General features: G+C 36.7%; 1 protein-coding gene across 6 annotated transcripts in view; it reads left to right on the forward strand.

Annotated features, from left to right (window-relative positions):
- LOC112928477 (uncharacterized) overlaps positions 1-18,644 on the forward strand; it is a 166,922-nt gene that overhangs the window by 132,371 nt on the left and 15,907 nt on the right. The gene's annotated exons all lie outside the window — the stretch shown is intronic.

Genomic DNA, 18,644 nt, shown 5'->3' on the forward strand with positions numbered 1-18,644 from the left:
GCTATTTTGAAGGTCTGTTTTGATAAAGGATAAAACAAAGAACGTATATTAAAATAGCTAGCATTGAAAAGAATGCAAATGAAGACTGTCAGAAAAAGGGATAAATTATTATTTTCATGCAATGAAAGACCACACAACAATTTTAAAAAATGGCAGATACTTGTTACTCACAACAATATAAATAAATTTCACAAACATTGGAGTGAGAGAAGCCAGAAACAAAAGATATGTTTCCATTTATATGCAGTTTGAAAGCTGGGAAAACTAATCTCTTGTGATAGATATCAGAATGGTAGTTACTCCTAAGAGGATATTACCTAGGATATGAGAGTATCTTTTGGAGTGCTGAAAATATTCTTATTTTGACCTGATTACACAAATACATAAATGTATAAAAATACATCAGTTTGTACTCCTAAGATTAGTGCATTTTAGGGATGCTTGGCTGGCTCGGTCAGTAGAGCAGGTGGCACTTGATCTCAGAGTTTTGAGTTCAAGTCCAACATTGGGTGCAGAGATTACTTAAAAATAAAATCTTAAAAAAAATGTTAGTGCATTTTACTATTTATTGTATATGTGTCATACATAATTCTAATGAACACTAGAATATCTGAAGAAATAGATGAGGTGTGTCTCTCAAATGACCCTACATAATCATATTTTTCAATGGGTAGTTGGTATAGATTGGGCTACAGTCTAGTAATTTCTGGTAAATTATTATAATTTTAGTCCACTGAAATGTGAACAGAGAATATGTTTCATTTGGTTTACTGATGCCTGATATACATAATTTTTGTGAATATTTGTGGTTTTAATGAATTGAATCCATGGTTTCTTGTTCTTTATTTTACTCTTAGAATAAGTGATGTCTGCCTCCTCTTCAAGGATAATTCCTTTTCCTCAGAACTTCAGCCTTCATACTTCCTTTGGAACCTTTCTCTTTCAGATTTATCCTGCACTCTTAACTATTAGCATATCTTACTTTACTGCCTTTTCACCCTCAGCTCATAGCTTGCCTATACCTGAGAAATATTGAGATATACTTTTCTTTGTGTGTCCCTATCTGGCAGCTTCTCTATATATCCAGTTTTTTCTTCAAACTCAGTTTTCAAAGTGAACACACTATGTAACCTGCAAAAGCAATAGATCAGGAATTAGAATATTACTCTAACAACCATGAGATTCCTTCTGCACCTTTCCAAGGTCATCACCCCTACCCCAGGGATAACCACTATTCGGCTTCTATCACTATAGATTATTTCTGCCAAAGTTTGAACCTTATTAATACATATACCCTGTGTCTGGCTTCTTTTGCCTAATACTGTGTTTGTCAGATTCATGTTGAATTATTGCATGTAGTTCTAGTTTGGTTAATTTCATTGCTCTATATTATTCAATTATATGAATAAACTACAATTTTATTTATCCATTCTATCATTGATTGCCATTTAGGTAGATTTTATTTGAGGACAATTACAAATATTGTTCCTATAAACTTTCTTATAGATATCTTTTATTGCACACATATACATATTCTTTTGTATATAAACCAAAAGTAGAATTGCTGAGTTATAGGTCATGTACATAGGTTACCTTTTATTGATACTACCAAACAAGTTTTCCAAAGTGGTTGTCCAAAATTTCACTTTGAAGGAAAGGATAATGGGACACCTGGGTGGCTCAGTGGTTGGGCGTCTGCCTTTGGCTCAGGGTGTGATCCCTGAATCCGGGATCAAGTCCCACATCGGGTTCCTTGCATGGAGCCTGCTTCTCCCTCTGCCTATGTCTCTGCCTCTCTCTCTGTGTCTTTCATGAATGAATGAATGAATGAATGAATAAATAAATAAATAATAAATGGAAAAGTCTATATGTTAATATCAGGTCAAAAGTCAAAACAATAAGCTTTAAACAAACAAAAAACCAGTGTTTTAAAGTGAGTGCAATAGATAATAAAGATGAGTGGTTTAGGACTGCTTCCTTATCAAATAACCTGCAGCAAAGTTATTATAAGGAACACTGAAAATAAGAAGACACATATCAGTAGGAAACTTTCATTGATTTGTCTTAGCTCATGCTAGATGAGCTAGACAAAAAAGAAAAGTATCTACCAATAATAATTTGATAGAGCTAATAGATTAAGATAGCTTATAGCCTGCAGTTACTATCCCTTATTTGGATATAAAATAACCTAAAAACTCAACATGTATATTAGGCATGAATAAAATTCAGTAAATTTCTAAAGTAGAAACTATACATGTGATAGTTCCACAATGCAATTAAATATGAAGCTAATAATAAAAAATTCAAAAAGAAAAACATTCACATGGGAATTTTTAAACTAGCATAAGCAACCCGATCAATATGGACATAAAAATTTATGTTATAGAACATCTTAAAAATAAAATAATGCACAAAAGAAAACCTATAGGCTGAAAAAATGTTAATAAACATAAAGTAAATGAACAAAATAATACAGTTCTAGTAATTATAAACAAAATGAGAAAGTTTTAAAAGGAATTGGTAAGAATAAAATTCAAGTCAGTGAGTTAGAAAAACCCCAGATAGTGGAACTAACAAAGAGCTGCTGCTTCTTCTGTCTTTTTTTTTTTCTTTTCTTCATTATTTTAAAATCTAGAAAGAGGGAGGGAGAAGTAGAATAAGCAGCCAACATACCCAGCTCCCTGAATTAGCATGTTTTAATATTTTGTCATTTTTGCCTCAGGATTTTTTCAACAAAATAATTAGAATATTATACTTTGTCCCAGAGGCAGTCACTTTCATAAATATCATCTATATCCATAGAGTTTATGTGTTTATATTTTTACTGCATAAATTTGTATATGTGAACACTACCGAATGTTGCTCTGTGTTTTAGATTTTTAAATAACAGGGAACCTAATGGACCTGCAGTCCTGCAACTCACCTTTTTTTTACTCCACATTGTGTTTTCAGAACTATTCATGTTAATATATGTATTTCTGGCTTTATGCCCTTTTCCGTTGTTTTGATTTCCAGGGTCAATCCCACTCTATCTCACTTACCATATCTATATTATAATAAATCTTGATCTGATAGTATAAATGAATCCTCCATCTTTGTTCTTTATCATTTCCTTAGCCATGTGTAGCTATTTCTATTTCCTTATAAATCTTAGAATTAGTCTATTTCCACAATTAAAACTGCTGAGATTTTGACATTGAATTAAATTATGTTTACAAATATATTATCTGCAAATGAAAAGTTTTCTTCATTTTAAATCCTCATGCCCCCTTTTTTCTTGCCTAATTTTGATTGCTAGACAGAATATAATGTTAACTAGATATGTGAAAGTTATCTTTGTGCCATTTTCACCTTAGAGGTATAGATTTAGTAATACATGAGTAAGTATGATAATTTGGTGTAGGTATTTTTGTAAATACTCTTCTTATTGAAGGGGAATTTCCTTTTATTCCTAGCCTGCTAAGAGTGTCATAAATTGGTGGTAAGTTTTATCAAACACTTTTCTTATTTTTTTTAAAGATTTTATTTATTCATGAGGGACACACACAGAGACAGAGACACAGGCAGAGAGAGAAACAGGCTCCATGCAGGGAGCCCGATGTGGGACTCCATCCCAGGACTCCAGGATTATGCCCTGAGCTGAAGGCAGACTTTAACTGCTGAGCCACCCAGGCATCCCAAACACTTTTCTTATATATATATGATCTTGATCCAAGTTTTCTCCCGTTTTTTTGTTAATTTGGTCAGTGACAAAACTACCCTGTTAAACCCTGCATCTATGGTGGATGCATACCCACTTGGGTATTAATTTATAATGTATATTTAACAGACATCAGAACTTCCTTGAAAGCAGATTTTTGTAGGTCGACTTCTGGCATTAGGAGGTACCAAGATACAAGTGCCTTGCAAACCTGTTTCATTTGGCAGAGTTCTTATAGAGTACCACAGGTACTCAGTGAATGCTCTTTTGGACAAGATGTCCAAAACTATGAAGTTGAATTTTGCCCAATGCCAGTGCTATCCTAGTAAAGTAAATTTTGTGATTATAAATTCTTTGGAGAATTTGAACATTGTCTGAAACTCAGTTACTTCCTCACATCATACTCCATACTTTTTGTCCATTAACTTTACTCAGTGGTTTCATATGTATAAGGGTTACAGAATTACTCATACTACACTGAGATGTGCATTAAAAATATGTTCTAATATTCTTTATCAGTTATCTTAAATAGAATGAAAAAAAGGTAGTTTTAAAGCAATCTGGCTCAAAACTATACATCAGTAAATTGTTTCTTTGAATAATCAGGTTCCCCTCTGTATCCCTGTCCTCTGTTAAAATGGTGTCTGAGAGGGGATCTCTGGGTGGTACAGCGGTTTGGCGCCTGCCTTTGGCCCAGGGCGCGATCCTGGAGACCCGGGATCGAATCCCATGTCGGGCTCCCGGTGCATGGAGCCTGCTTCTCCCTCTGCCTTTATCTCTGCCTTGTCTCTGCCTCTCTCTATATATATGACTATCATAAATAAATAGTAAAAAAAAAAAAAAATTAAAAAAAAATTAAAAAAATAAAATGGTGTCTGAGATATGGAAGAAGATCTCTATAACTTGGGGAGGAAGATGGGGATTTTTGCGATTCTTTTTTTTTTTTAAGATTTTATTCATTTATTCATGAGAGACAGAGAGAGACAGACAGACAGACAGAGACACAGGCAGAGGGAGAAGCAGGCTCCACGCAGGGAGACCGACGTGGGACTCTATCCCGGGACTCCAGGATCATGCCCTGGGCCAAAGGCAGGCGCTTAACTGCTGAGCCACTCAGGGATCCCCAATTCTTGTGATTCTTCATGGATGTGTGCTGGCTGATATCCAGTAAATCTGCTTTAGCTAGCTTTTTCTTAGCATTTTGTAGCAGATGAATTTTTGTTATGTTTCGTCTCAGTCATGGTACAAGGGCCTCTCCTTTTCAACTGTCCTCCTTTAGATCTTGCTCCCTCCAGAGAGTTTTTGAGTCTCTGTCATGTTCTTCAAAGAGTTCCTGGATTCCATATATCCCACAACCTGTGGGGCCTCCTTGTCTTCTCAAGGGCCCTAACACACCCTATTCAGGATGTATGCTACAATGGGAACCAAAGGCTACTTAAAATCCTTCCAACTTGACTGTGGCAGTTTGCCCTCATAACTACTACTCTCTCATTCCACCTTAGTGTGCTAGAGTGTGGGGAAGTTCTGAGCACACATTTAACTGCCTACCTCCATGGTCTATCCCAGGCTTCCAAGGGGAAGGAGAAGGTTTTCCTTTTTCAGCTTACCCTCTGTCTTTTTTCAGTAGAAATAAAATGACAAAGGGGCATGAGAAGTAAGGAAACCTAATATAGTTATACATTTCAGCCTGTGAGTGCCAATATGAAGCCTGACATTGTGTAAAAGAAGGCCTTGGAAGGTCTCAGGATATTGATGACAAAGTATATGTATTTAGACATAAGAAAATTAGCTACTAGAGGAAGAATATCCCTTTTTGTGCTTTTTCTTACCATATTATCTGTTTTTCATCTGGAAATAATAGGTTCATTTCTCCAGAAACATAGAGCAGAGTGCCGGGGAAAATTAAATTGATAAGCCTATTGTGTGCTCTGCACTTGGCTTAGTCCTTTACTTGAGCTACTCAGTTCTTCATGAGGATTTTAATTATTGTTCAGTGTCACTTCCTTTGAGTAAGGAACTTGCTTTATTATTTCTGGTGAGGCCAGCCTGCTAACAGTGAATTCTCTGTTTTTGTCTATCTGGAAATACACTTCATATTCGTTTTTTAAGGTGAAATTCACAGAATATAACATTTATTTTAAATTGAATAATTCAGTGGTATTCACTATGCCATTCACAATGTTGTGCAGCCACCACCTCTATCTAGTACTAAAACATTTTCATCACTCTAAAATAAAACCCCGTGCATTAAGCATATATTCTCCCATTCCCCTAGCCCTTGGCAACCACCAATCTGCATTCTGTCTCTATAAAATTGCCTATTCTGTATAATTTACATTATACAGAATCATAAAATATGTTTCCTTTTCTGTCTGGCTTATTTTATTTAGTATAATCATTTTTATTTTTGAAAGATCACTTTGAAAGATTAGTTGAGGGGCACCTGGGTGGCCTAGTTGGTTAACTGTCTGACTCTTGGTTTCAGCTCTTGTCACGATCTCAGGGTCATGAGATGGAGCCCTGCATCAGGCTCTGCACTGAGTGCAGAGTCTGCTTAGGATTCTCTCTTCCTCTGCCTCTCCCCGCCCCCACCCCCAGCCTTTCTCACTTGTGTGCGTGTGCGCTCTCTCTCTCTCTCTCTCTCTCTGTAAAATAAGTACATCTTTAAAAAGAATTATTAGTAGATAGTATTTTCTCTTTAAGCACTTTGAATACAGTGTTTCATTGCCATTTGGCCTTCACTGTTTCTGATGAAAAGTCAGCTGTAGTTTTATTATGGGCTGTAGGTAATGGATTTTCTCTTGCTGCTTATAAGGTTTTCCTTTTATCTTTACTTTTTTAAAGTTTTATTTTATTTTATATTTTATATTTTGTTTTATTTTATTTATTTATTGCCAGTATAGTTAACATACAGTGTTATGTTAGTTTCAAGTGTACAATACTATAATTCAGCAATTCTGTATACAACTCAGTGGTAGTATAGTCTTAATCCCCTTCGCTTACTTTACCTATACTGTCCTACCCACCTCCCCTCTGGTAGCCATTAGTATGTTTTTTGTTTGTTTGTTTGTTTGTTTTTAGTATGTTTTTTAAAGTTAAGAGTCTATTCCTTGTGAGAAAAAGAGTCTGTTCTTGGTTTGTCTTTTTTTTTTTCTTTGTTAATTTTGTTTTTAAAATTTCACATATGAGTGAAACCATATGGTATTTGTCTTTCTCTGACTGACTTGTTTCACTTAGCCTAATACTCTCTGGCTCCATCCATGCTGTTAGAATGGCAAGATTTCATTCTTTTTATGGCTGAATAGTATTCCATTGTGTGTATGTGTGTGTGTATACACTACATCGTTTTTATTCATTCATCTATCAATGGATATTTGGATTGCTTCCATAATTTGGCTACTATAAATCTGCAATAATAAATATAGGGGTACATATATCTTTGTGCATTAGTATTTTCTTATTCTTTGGGTAAATACCCAGTAGTATGATCACAGGGTCATAAGATAGTTTAATTTTTTGCAGAACTTCATACTGTTATCCACAGCAGCTTAGACAGTTTGCATTTCTACCAACAGTGCACAAGGGCTTCTTTTTCTTTACATTGTTGCCAACACTGATTGTTTCTTGTGTTGTTGCTCCCAGCCTACTAGTAGGGTCACAGTCTGATTGTTGTGTGTGGTTATCTTTCCATCTCACTAAGGCAAGGAATCACTTTGGAGTGGTGTTGGCCCTTATGAGGGCTGCTTACATGCCACCAGGCTTCTGGCATTGCTTTGGAAGGACTCTCACTAAGAGCATCTTGCAGGGGCCAAATCCACCAGAGCAGGTGGGGGCCGTTCAGGATGTATGCTGTAAGCAAGTTCTGCTGTGTAAGGAAACCTAGAGCTGAGGCCTGGCTGGAAGGGGTGTGTCCACAGAGGAATGTAAGGAGCAGGACATACTGTTAGCAAGTTAGGTAGGCACTACACTGGATATTGCTAATCCTGGAGAAGTTCTTCTAAGGATCCCTGCCCCTCTAGTACGCACTCTGAGATTAGTAAACAAATGTCCCTCCCATATCCCCCTGGAGTTTTTCAAACTGCTGTTTCTGTGTTGTACTTCTGTGGGGCTTTTTTGTGCTTTTTGTGGGGTGGCTCAGTTTCCTCTCAACCTCCTAGCTCTCCCAGAGCTGAACCTGCTGATTTTTAAAGTTCCAGGATTTGAGTCCCACTTATTGTAAGAACTCAGGAATCTCAACCCCTCTGGTTTTCTTTTTTTTTTTTCCTAAAGATTTTATTTATTTATTCATGAGAGCTACAGAGAGAGAGAGAGAAGCAGAGACACAGGCAGAGGGAGAAGCAGGCTCCCCCAACGTGGGACTCGATCCCAGGACTTCAGGATCACAGCCTGGGCTGAAGGCAGGCGCCCAACCGCTGAGCCACCCAGGGATCCCCCACTCTGGTTTTCAAAGCCAGTGTTCTGGGGATTCATTTCACTGGGCTCCCCAGTGAGAAAATGTTTCTCTCCCCTGTCTGTGCCAGCAGCACCCTTCCCTCCCAAATATGGTCCCTTGAGTCTGTTTAGTTCCTGACCATATCTCCACCCTTCCTGCCTTCTTTGATGGTGCCTCTTCCCTTTATTTAGCTATGGAGAGTTGTTCTGACAGTCTTAAGGTAATTTTCTGGGTTACTTACACTGATGTGAATATTATCTAGTTGTATTTGTGGGACAGGTGAGCTTAGGGTTCTCCTGCTCCACCATCTTCCCTGGAAGTCTACTTTCAGCATTTTGGTTATTATGTGTTTAGGTTTGTATCTCCATATTTTATCCTGCTTAGGGTTCATTGAGTGTCTTGGATTTGTGTATTAGGGTGGTTTTAAAAATAAAATCTAGGCATTTTTTTAGTCATTTCTTTCAATATTTTTCTGTCTATTTCTCTCCTTCTGATGTTCATATATGCAGATTTTGATATGCTTATTGCTGTTTCACATTTCTCTAAGTCTGTGTTTATTTAAAAATTTTTTTCTTTCTCTTCTTCAGATTGCATAGTTTCTATTGATCTGTTTCTCTTTAAGCTCATTGATTCTTCTGCTAACTCAGATCACCATACAACAGTTTCAAAGACTTAGCCAGCTGACCAAAGCTTTCCCATGAGTCTCACATCAGGTAGAAATGATCTAGACTCTAATACCCTCACTGTTAGTCTTGGCTGGGAATAGCTTGGGAAGATAGATCATGGTCTCAGCATGAACTCAATAGTGGAAGCAAGGATGGAATAGCTAGAGGATGTTCACCAACTATGCTTATCAAAACTAGTTCTCTTGAAGGGGATCTAAGAACATACCTATGTGGTTGCTGCAAAAATAGTACTTTGAACTGCTCTCTTCCTGGCATGAGCATTTTTATCTGTCTCTAGAGATTCACCCTATTGACGGCTTGTGGCAGCAATCCTAGATAACGGATGCTTAAACAGGACAGAATTTTATTTGTCCCTTATGTAGAAGTTCAGGTACCAACAAACAGATCTAGTCCTCTATCTCCAAGGAATAGGGAACCAGAATCCTTCTATTCATTGCTCTGTCTTATTATCCTCTAATAGTTGGCTTCTGCTTCATTAACCCAAATGACTAGATTTGCCTGGCTATCTCATTTCCTTACTATTCCACAGGAAGAAGGAAGACAGAAAAAGTATGACCTCATCCCTTTAACTTCTCCAGTAGTTGCACATTATATTTCTACTTTCATCTCATGATCCAGAATATGGTTATATAAAAATACCTAGATTCCAGGGAATTGAAGAATAATCCAGGAGGCCATGAGCCTAGCCAAAATTTGGAAAAGGGATAGAGTATATATACTGGGATGGAAGAGCAATATTCTGTGATACAGTAGCATACTGTTACAGATTTCTTTTTTTCATTTTAGATCATGTAGATTTCATATTTCCTTTTATTTATTTATTTTATTATAACTGGAAGGTTATACCTCTTAGTCCTCTTTATTTTGCTCATTCTACCCACCTGCCTACCCTCTGGCAACCAACAGTTCTCTTTATTTGATCTTTTAGATTTCTTTTTTTGTTTAAAGATTTTATTTATTAATGAGAGACCCAGAGAGAGAGAGGCAGAGACACAGGCAGAGGGAGAAGCAGGTTCCCCATGGGGAGCCTGATGCAGGGCTTGATCCTGGGACCCCAGGTCACGCCCTGAGCCAAGCGCAGATGCTCAACCACTGAGCCACCCAGGAGTCCCTGTATTTTAGATTTCACATAGAAGTGAAATCAGCTGATATTTGTCTTTCCTTCTCTGGCTTATTTCACTAAGCATAATACCCTCTGGATCCGTCAGTTGAAATGGCAAGATCTCATTTTTTTTAAAAAATCTCATTTTTTATGGCTAATATTCCATCACATATATATGTGTGTATATATATGTATGTGTGTATAATGTGTATATATATATATGTATGTATATCACATTTTCTTTATCCATTATCTATCAGTAGACACTAGGGTTGCTTCCATATCTTGGCTATTATAAAGAAGGCTACAGTAGACATAGGGGTGTATGTATCTTTTTGAATTAGTGTTTTCATTTTATGTTTTGCTTGTCCCAACACCATTTGTTGAAAAGATATTTTTCCCATTTAGATATTCTTTTCTGCTTTGTCAAAGATTAATTGATCATATAGTTGAGGGTTCGTTTCTGGGTTTTCTTTTCCTCTGATCTATATGTTTTTGTGCAGTACTAACTATACTGTTTTGATTATTGTATCTTTATAATATGCAACTTGAAGTCCAGAATATGATGCCTCCAACTTCTTTTTTTTTTCAGTTGCTTTTCTATTCTGAGTCTTTTGTGGTTCCATACAAATTTTAGGATTGTTTGCTCTATTTCTATGAAAAATGCTGTTGATATTTTTTGCTAGCAATTGTATTAAATGTGTAGATTGCTTTGAGTAGCACAGACATTTTAGCAATATTTGTTCTTCCAATCCGTGAGCATGGAACATCTTTCTATTTCTTTGTGTCATCTTTAATTTCTTTTATCAGTGTTTTATAGTTTTCAGAGTACAGGTCTTCTGCCTCTTTGGATAGGTTTATTCCTAGGCATCTTACTGTTTTGGGGACAGTTTTAAGTGGGATTGATGACTTGATTTCTCTTTCTGCTGCTTCATTATTGGAATATAGAAATGCAACAGAGTTCTGTAGATTGATTTTTGTATCCTGTGACTTTACTGAATTAGTTTATCAGTTCTAGCAGGGGTTTTTTTGTGGAGTCTTTTGGGTTTTCTATATATAGTATCATGTTATCTGTAAATAGTAAAAGTTTTACTTTCTCTTTGCTGATTTGAATGCCTTTTATTTCTTTTTGTTGTCTGATTGCTGTGGGTAAGATTTCCAGTACTATGTTAAATAAAACTGTTGAGAGTGGACATTCCTGTCTTGTTCCTGACAGTAGAGGAAAAGCTCTGTTTTTCCTCATATAGAATATTTGTTGTGGGTTTTTCATATTTGGCCTTTATTATGTTGATACGTTCCCTCTAATCCTACTTTTTTGAGGGTTTGTAGAGTGAATGGATGTTGTACTTGTCAGATGCTTTTTCTGCATCTACTGAAATGATCATTTGGTTCTTATCTGTTCTTTTATTAATGTAAAGTATCATGTTGATTGATTTGTGAATATTGAACCACCCTTGCAACACAGTAATAAATCCCAATTGACTGTGATGAATGATATTTTAAATGTATTATTGGATTCGGTTAGTATTTTATTGAGATTTTTTGTATCTATGTTCATCGGGGATATTGGCCTGTAGTTCTCTTTTTTAGTAATGTCTTTATCTGATTTTGGTATCAGGGTAATCTGGTCTCATAGAATGAATTTGAAAGTTTCCTTCCTTTTCTACTTTTTGGAATAGTTTGAGAAGAATAAGTATTAACTCTTCTTTAAATGTCTGGTAAAATTCACCATGAAGCCATGTGGTCCGGATGTTTGTTCGTTGGAAGTTTTTTGATTACTGATTCCATTTCTTTGCTGGATTTTTTTTTTTAATCTGTTCAGATTTTCTATTCTTGTTTCAGTTTTGGTTGTTTATATGTTGGAGGAATTTATCCAATTCTTACAGGTTCTCCAATTTTTGGCATATAATTTTCCTTAATACTCATTATTTATATTTCTGTGATATTGGTTGTTACTTCTCTCTCATTTGCGATTTTATTTATTTGGGAACTCTCTTTCTGATAAGTCTGGCTAGAGGTTTATCAATTCTATTTTTTTCAAAGATATAACTCCCAGTTTTAGTGATCTTTTCTGTTTTTTTTTTTTTAGTTTCTATATCCTTTTTATTTTTCTTATCTTTATCATTTCCTTTCTTCTGCTGGCTTTAGGCTTCATTTGTTCTTTTTCTAACTCCTTGAAGTGTAAGATTAGCTTGTTTATTTGAGATTTTTCGTGATTCTTGAGGTAGGCCTGAATCACTATAAACTTCTCTCTTCTAACAGCTTTTGCAACATTCCCCCAAATTTTGGACTGTTGTGTTTTCATCTTCATTTGTCTTCAAATATTTTTTAATTTCCTCACTGATTTCTTTGTGGACCCATTGGTTGTTTTAACATGGTTGTTGTAAACATGTTGTTTAGCATACATCTGTTTCTTTTTCTCAGTTTTCTTTTTCTCAGTTTTTTTTCTATTTTCATACTGTTGAGTTGGAAAATATGCTTAATATTATTTCACTCTTCTTAAATTTATTGAGACTTCTTTTGAAGCCTAAATGTGATCTGTCCTAGAGAATTTTCCATGTGCACTTGAACATAAGATGTACTCTGCTGTTTTTTTTAAGATTTATTTATTTATTTATTTATTTATTTATTTATTTATTTATTTATTATGAGAGAGAGAGAGAGAGAGAGAGGCAGAGACAGAGACACAGGAGGAGGGAGAAGCAGGCTCCACGCCGGGAGCCCGACGCGGGACTCGATCCCAGGACTCCAGGATCACGCCCTGGGCCAAAGGCAGGTGCTTAACCACTGAGCCACCCAGGGATCCCCTACTCTGCTGTTTTTGAAAGTCATGTTATATATAGCTGTTAGGTCCATCTGGTCTAATGTGTCATTCGGAGCCGCTGTTTCCTAGTTGATTTTCTCTGAATGATCTGTCCATTGTTGTAAGTGGATTTAAACCTTTTACTACTATTGTATTATTTATCCATTTTTCCCTTTTTTATAAAAGGATTGTATCCATTTATTCATGAGAGGCACACACACACACACACACACAGAGAGAGAGAGAGAGAGAGAGAGAGAGAGAAAGACAAAGGCAGAGGGAGAAGCAGGCTCCATGCAGGGAACCCGACACAGGACTAGATCCCCGGACTCCGGGATCACGCCCTGGACTGAAGGCAGGTGCCAAACTGCTGAGCCTCCCAGGCTGCCCTTGACTGGTTCTTTTTCATACTTTTTATCCCTTCATTGACTTCTGAGATCATCCACCCTTTTCTCATGTCCAGGCAGAATCTTTATGATCATTACTTTGGATTCTTTATCAAGTTTATTGCTTATCTCCATTTAGTTTCACTTTTTTACTCTGATTTTGTCTTGTACTTTCATTTGGGACATATTCTTCTGTCTCATTTCTAACTTTCTGTGTATTTTTTGTATATATATTAAGTAGGTCAGCTACATCTCTTGGTCTTGAAAGTTGAGGACTACTGTAGAAGTAGTCTGGTTCCGGGCAGCCCTTGTGGAGCTGTTTAAGAGGGATGCCTACTGAGGTGGATGAGGTGGATGGGGAAGGTTGACAGGGGGACCTCAGGTTGGGGCGCAGTACTAGCAGGGTAGATAGAGAGGGTTAGTGTTGGCTTTCACAAGCCTCTGGTTATCTGGGTTGGGGGAGGGGAAGAGAAATGGCTCTTATCAGCATTTTTGTTCCCTGTCCCTCCAGCACACTTTCTAAGATTAGTCAATAATCTTCACATATACTCCAAGCACTACTGTTTCTGTGCTATGTTTCAGGCTAATTAGTATTCTGGCTCTTTCAAGGGCAGCTTCCTACTGCCCTCCAGCTTTCCTGGAGCTAATCCCACTGATTTTTAAAGCTTCTGAGGTTAAGCCCTGCTGGTTTTCAAGGCTAGGGTTTATGGGGACTCTTCCCAGTACAGATCTCCAGTACCTGGGGTGCTTGGTATGGGGTCTGATCCTATCACTTCTCCATGCTTGTGATGTCCCTCAAGTTTATGGTTAGTCATTCATACCAGAGGTTTGTTTCTCAACCACATGTCCATTTCTCTTACCCTTTCAAAGGCCTTCTCTCCATAATTGGCCGTGGAAGGCCTGTTCTACCAGTCTTCACATTATTTTCACTTAGTTGCTTAGATGTAGCTGTTTCCTCAGTAGGATGAGGTGGTGAGCCCAGGATCACCCTGCTCTGCCATCTTTCCTCCTTCTTCCCATATTACCTTTGAAATTATTCATTTTCTTTTTGAATTCTCTCAGTCTTGAGCCTGGGTGCAGTTAGGATTTTCTTACCAAATCTGCTGTGTTGGTTTTTAAGTTTTATTTACTAGTTTATTGGTCCATCTGTCTGAGGAGAAATCTGAGGCTGAGGCAGTATTATGAAGAGAATTCATCTATTTTTTTAAAAAGATTTTACTTATTTGACACAGAGAGAGTGAAAGAGCACAAGCAGGGGAAGTAGCAGAGGGAGAGGGAGAAGCAGGCTCCCTCCTGAGTAGGGAGCCCAACATGGGGCTCAATCCCAGAACCCTGGGACCATGACCTGAGCCAAAGGCAGATGCTCAACTGACTGAGCCACCCAGGCACCCCAAGAATTCATCTTATATGTTCCTGTTCACTGTGATTAGTGAAACCATTATACAAGGACAAGCTTTCTCCATTATGTTTTCTCCTCAGCTCTACTTTTTTTTTTTTTTTTTTCCCCCTCAGCTCTACTTCTTAACTAAGTGCTTTGTCCAAGCTTAGTTTGGTCTTTATCCCAGTTAAGGGGAATTTTCAACAACTCCCAGAAATTCAGGGTCTTAAAAATATGACACTTTGCTTTCTTTTTTAACAAATTTTTTTCTTTAGCTTTATTTAGATACTTTACATAGAATACTGTGTTAGTTTAAAATGTACAGTGGTGGGGTACCCCGTTGTCTCAATCAGTAGAACATGCAACTCTTGTTCTCAGAGTTGTGAGTTTGACCTTCACATTGGACATAGAGCTTACTTAAAAAAATAATAAAAGGTTTTGATTTGAGATACTTGTATATTACAAAATCATTACCTCCACAGGATCAGCTAACATCTCCATCTTGTCATATAATTTCCATCTTTTTTTTTATGTTCAGAACATTTAAGACCTACTCTCTTAGCAAATTCCAAGTATATAATACAGTATTCTTAACTGTAATCACCTTGTTCTGTAAGTTAAATCCCTAGAAATTATTCACCTTATAATTAGAAGTTTATACCCATTGACTGACATCTCCCCGTTTCCCCCACTTCCCAAACCCTGGTACCACCATTCTACTCTGTTTCTAAGAATTTGGCTTTTTAAGATTTCACACAAGTGAGATCATAGGGTATTTGTCTTTCTCTCTGTCACTTATTTCACTTAGCATAATATCCTCAGGGTCTACCCATATTGCAGATGGCAGGATTTCCTTTCCTCATGGCTGAATAATACTCCATTGTGTGTATGTGTGTGCGTCTGTGTGTGTACATACCATATCTTCTTTTTATTTATTCAATCATAGACATTTAGGTTGTTTCCATATCTTGGCTATTGTGAATAATGCTACAGTGAATGTGGGAGTGCAGATATTTTTTCAAGATGATTTCACTTCCTTTGGATATATACCCAGAACAGAATTGCTGGATCATACAGCAATTCTAATTTTTTTAAATTTTTATTTATTTATGATAGTCACACACACACACACACACACACACACAGAGAGAGAGAGAGAGAGAGAGAGGCAGAGACACAGGCAGAAGGAGAAGCAGGCTCCGTGCACGGGAGCCCGATGTGGGATTCGATCCCGGGTCTTCAGGATCGCGCCCTGGGCCAAAGGCTGGTGCCAAACCGCTGTGCCACCCAGGGATCCCCAGCAATTCTAGTTTTGCTTTTTTAAGGAACCTCCATACTCTTTTCCATAGCGGCTATATCACTGACAGTGCACAAGGGTTCCCTTTTCTCCACGTCCTCATCAACTCTTATCTGTTGTCTTTTTGATGACAGCCATTATAACAGATTTGATACCTCATTGTAGTTGAGGAAATCATTATTTCCCTTATGACTAGTGATGTCATATATCTTTTTATATACCTTTTGGCCATTTGTAGGTTTTCTTTGGAAAAAGTCTGCTCAGGTCTCCAGTCCATTTTTAATGAGATTGATGTTTTACTATTGAGTTGTATGAGTTGATAGTATATTTTGGATATTAACCCCATGTCAGATACATATTTTGCAAATAATTTCTCCTATATTGATCACGTTTATACTTTATTGTTTCCTTTGTTGTGTAGAAGCCTTAGTTTGCTGTTGTCCCCCTTTATTTTTGCTTTTTGTTGTTTATGCTTTTGATATCATATCCAAAAAATCATTGCCAAAACTAATGTCAAGGAGCTTTTCCCCTGTGTTTTCTTTTAGGAGATTTACAATTTCAAGTATTATGTTTAAGTTAGTAACCCATTTTGAGTCAATTTTAGTGAATGTTGTACTAGGGGTTCAATTTCATTCTTCTACATGCGATTATCCAGTTTTCCCAGCACCATTTATTGAACAGACTATCTTTTCCCCATGAGTATTTTTGATTCCCTTATTAAATATTAATTGACCAGGCAGCCCCGGTGGCTCAGCAGTTTAGTGCCACCTTCAGCCTTGGGTGTGATCCTGGAGACCCGGGATCGAGTCCCACATAGGGTTCGCTGCATGGAGCCTGCTTCTCCCTCTGCCTGTGTCTCTGCCTCTTTCTCTCTCTCTCTCTGTCTGTCATGAATAAATAAATAAAATCTTAAAAAATATATATTAAATGACCTTGTGTATGGGTTTATTTCTGTACTCTTGACATTGATTAGCCTTTACATCTATTTTTATGCCAGTACCATACTATTTTGATTATTGTAACTTTGTATTATAGTTTGAAACCAGAAAAGGTGATGCCTCCAACTTTGTTCTTTCTCAGGATTGCTTAAGGTATGTGGGATCTTGTGTGGTCCATACAGATTTTAATGTTTGGGTTTTTTTCCCTATACAGATTTTAATGTTTGGGTTTTTTTCCCTATTTCTATGGGGAAAAAAACATTGGAATTTTGATAGGGATTTCATTGAATCAATAGATGGTTTTGGGAAGTATGGACATTTTAACAATATTAATTCTTCTGATCCATGAATACGGGGTATCTTTGCATTTGATTGTGTCTTCTCTCCCACTTCTTTCATCAAAGTGTTATAATACTGTACAGCTCTTTCATGTCCTTGGTTAAATTTATTCCAAAGTACTTTATTGTTTGTGATGGTATTATGAATGGGATTTTCCCTATTTTCTATTTTTACAGATACTTTGTTGGTAGTGTATAGATTTAACTGATATCTGTATTTTGATTTCATATCCTGCAACTTCACTGAACCCACTGATTAGTTTTAACAATTTTTGGTGGTGTCTTTAGGAGATTTTTTTATACGTAAGATCATATCATCTGTAAACAAAGACTGTTTTTACTGCTTTCTTTTCTATTTGGGTACCTTCTATTTCTTTTTCTTGCCTAAGTCCTGCTAGGACTTCCAGGACTATGTTGGATAGGAGTGGTGAGAATGGACACCTTCATCTTGTTATTGACCTGTTACCATTAAATATGATGTTACCTGTAGGCTTGTCATTTATGTCATTTATTATGTTGAGATATTTTATTTCCATACTCACTTTCTTGAGAATTATTGTAAAATGCTGTTTTTTTCTATCTTCTTTTTCCTGTATCTGTTGAGATGATCATATGGTTTTATCATTTATTCTGATAATATATATATCCCATTTATTGATTTGCATATGTTGATCCATCCTTGCATCCTAGGAATGACAACGTATGATCCTTTTAACTGTTGAATTTGGTTTGTTAATATATTGGTTTGTTAGTACAGTGCTAATATATTTGGTTTGCTATTATATTGGCCTGTAGTTTTCTCTTCTAATGTCCTTATATGCTTTGGTAACAGGGTATGGCTGGTCTCAAAAAATGAGGTTGGGACCGTTCTTCAATTTTTATTTATTTTATTTTTTTAAAAGATTTATTTATTTATTCATTCAGAGAGAGCGAGAGAGAGGCAGAGACACAGGCAGAGGGAGAAGCAGGTTCCATGCAAGGAGCCTGATGTGGGACTCGATCCCGGGTCTCCAGGATCACACCCTGGGCTACAGGCGGCACCAAACCACTGCGCCACTGGGGCTGCCCTGTTCTTCAATTTTTAGAAGAATTTCAGAAAAAATGTTGCCAGTTCTTAAATGTTTGTTGGAATTCAGCAGGAAAACCATCTAATCCTGGGCTCTTCTCTTTTGGGAGATTTTTGATTACTGATTTAATCTCTTTTCTTGTTATGAGTCCATTCAGATGTTGTTTCTTCATGAATCAGTCTTGGTAAATGGTGTTTTTAGCAATTTATCCATTTCTTCTAGGTTATCCAATCTGTTGGGTGTTTTATTAATTGTTCATAGTAGTCTCTGATTATCCTTTGTATTTCTGTGGTAGGAATTGTAATGTCTCCTCTTTCAGTTCTGATTTTATTTGACTCTTCTAATTTTTTTTTATGTTTGTCAGAAAAATACTAGCCCTTAGTTTCATTGGTCTTTTCTATTGTTTTCCTGGTTTATGTTTAATTTATTTCTGCCCTAGTCTTTATTTCTTTACTTCTGCTAACTTTTTACTTGGTTTGTTCTTTTCCCTAGTTCCTTTAAGAGAACAGTTATGTTT

The sequence above is a fragment of the Vulpes vulpes genome, chromosome 1 (genome assembly GCF_048418805.1).
Source record: "Vulpes vulpes isolate BD-2025 chromosome 1, VulVul3, whole genome shotgun sequence".
NCBI classification, from domain to species: Eukaryota; Metazoa; Chordata; class Mammalia; order Carnivora; family Canidae; genus Vulpes; species Vulpes vulpes.